General features: G+C 40.6%; 1 pseudogene; it reads left to right on the forward strand.

Annotated features, from left to right (window-relative positions):
* Positions 1–1,693: 1,693 nt before the first annotated feature.
* Positions 1,694–2,233, forward strand: LOC139458054 (uncharacterized; annotated as a pseudogene).
* The last annotated feature ends 366 nt before the right edge of the window (positions 2,234–2,599 follow it).

Raw genomic sequence — 2,599 nt, forward strand, 5'->3', positions numbered from 1 at the left:
TCGAGAAATAGATATACTCAAAGTAGGATGTGAACATAAGTAAAACGTGGAATTCAGTACAAATGTTTGATTACATTATTTTTTAATCGTCAGTAAAATTCACCAGTACTGACCTCTGACTCTTCCTCGCTCGTGGAAATCATAAGGTTTCCCACATCACAAGACATGTCTTCCGATGTGTCGCAATTGATCAGTTCCTTGAAATAGTAAATAAAGATTTACCAGAATACACCTCAGTACACATACATCGTATACGAATGTATTTATAGAAAATAGATTACATAGAGTAGAATATGTTATAAAACACTATCTATTTTTTATACTCGGTTTAAACATACCTCCGGATCCGTATTATGATCGCTATCATCCTGGGTGTCATAGGAAACGGTAAATATTTCGTTGTCCCAATTGCCAGACCACGAAACCTCTTCCTACAATAGAAATTATAATTCAGGCTATTTTATAGTATATCCAAGGTTTTCATACTCGTTAAACAATTTGAACGGTAAGTAGTTGCACGCTTTGACTTGCTCAGAAAAAAACAGCCAAAAACAACATACCCCGAAATCAGATTCAAAATCCTGACTCTGTTCAGCGGGAACGTTTTCAACATTGGCAATTATGACGTCATCATCATCTTCCTCGTTGACCCTTTTGGCTTCCAATAGTCCCGCCAATAGCTCCAAATCTGTGCCGCCATCGCTCCACGAATCAGTGTCTGTTTCAGATGCTTTCTAAAATAGCGGTAATAATTCCATACATTACTAACGGTACAATTACACACGTTTTTTACATAACAAATGTGTCTATAAAATACATTAGCTACACACTAGTATTTTAGAAAACAATTTAAACATACCTCAAGATCAGCTTCCGTAGACATTTCTCGTTCTACATTCTTTAAGTGTTCTACTAAGATCGAGTCATCATCGTCATTTTCGAACTCATCTTCAACAGTGACCAATGGTTGGTCCTCTTCTTCCTCGCGGAGATGTTCTAAGAAGGCGAGAACTTTGTCTAGGTTATCAGAAGTCAAAGTCTTCAGGTACTCGGTTATTTGTTCTTGGGCCATGATCGTATCGTAGAAATGTACTTTCGAAAGGCGGACTGACCAGTTAATATAGCAGTTAACTATTGTCATTAAACGTCATGTATTGACGATAACGATCGAGTAACGCCTTGTCCACGATGTCAAACAATAATATGGTGGCACGACAGCCGGATTCAATTACGAATTGATCGATGTTAAAGGAGATATCGAGGACAAAGAGAGGTCAGATGTCCTCTCACTAATTAAGTAAATAGTTGTCCCTTGTAATACACTGGTCAGTGGAAAACTTAGCCCCCTTTGACACCTAGTCACAGCCACAGATGGGTCGACAGCATTCTCGTCGCCACGGCTTTTCATTAAAATAATTTTTATCATAAGGGTTGACCAGCGGTCATGAGTCGAAGGGTTACGAGTTGGAGATAAACTTATACATGCAATATCATTGAATGACACTGGTCAGATCCTGTCCAGATACTGTCCACATACAGACCAGCTGCTAACCAAATGCGGAGAATTGTATAGGTAATCTAACTTGTGCTATCTAATAACTACGTTTCTCGGACAAGGGACGGAGATTTAACGCACTATTTATTGGCGAACATCTACGTGTTTCATTCCTGCAGCAAACTACTCTTCGCAAACATGTCAGATAGTTCACGTCCCGTCAACGGCCAGTGCTGTCACCTGGAACTCGGCAATGATGTGTTCGTGGTAGCGTCTACTTGGCGAGGTGTCCTTAAAATTCATGTATGTGAATACAGAAGGTCGGGGGAAAAAGTACATCCCAACCAAACGAGGTATTACCTTAACATTACAACGGTGGAATGAGCTTGTATCAAACAGATCCAGGATCGAAGAAACTCTAGAAGGCGGTGAAGGCGGCGAATTGAAATGTCATCTTGGCGGGAATGTGTATGCTAATATGCAATCAGACTACCCCGGACTGGACATTCGCAAATGGTATTGGAATGGTGAAGAAGACACGATAAAACCGTACAGCCGTCAGGGAAATAAACTCTGGTGAAATCAGCTAGAGAGTCTGCTGCACTGTTTTATTTCACTGCCCGATTATGTGCCCGAACTAAACATACACGTACCGTGTTATATGGAAGCAATATGAACCAAATGGGTTATTTTATGTGTTCGGAGTGTAACCCGAATGGACTGTTGGTGTGGGACTAATACGTCGTTACCGATGACCCCTTTACCTGTAGCTTTGGTCATCCTGACAACTTTGTTCCCGTGGCGTCTACACGTTTTCTAAGAATAAACATACATCAATCGTTCTCAATGTTTTTGTCTTTATTCTGACCGTCTCTAGTGGACATTTCAGGTGTCAATATTGCTGGAGTATTGCTAAAAGCGGCGTAAAACCATTCCCACTCACTCACTCACTAAAGCCAATTTCACCTCTGTCTTTATTCGATATTTATAACGTTTTCTACTCGGGTGTTCGACATGAGGTCGACTGCCGCCGTCATGTCAGGACATGTAGAACTATCGTGGGATACATTCACGTTTAAACACCCTTTCCGCGTATTGATAAGT

This window comes from Haliotis cracherodii, unplaced genomic scaffold (assembly GCF_022045235.1).
Source record: "Haliotis cracherodii isolate W230 unplaced genomic scaffold, xgHalCrac1.p SCAF_12, whole genome shotgun sequence".
NCBI lineage: Eukaryota > Metazoa > Mollusca > Gastropoda > Lepetellida > Haliotidae > Haliotis > Haliotis cracherodii.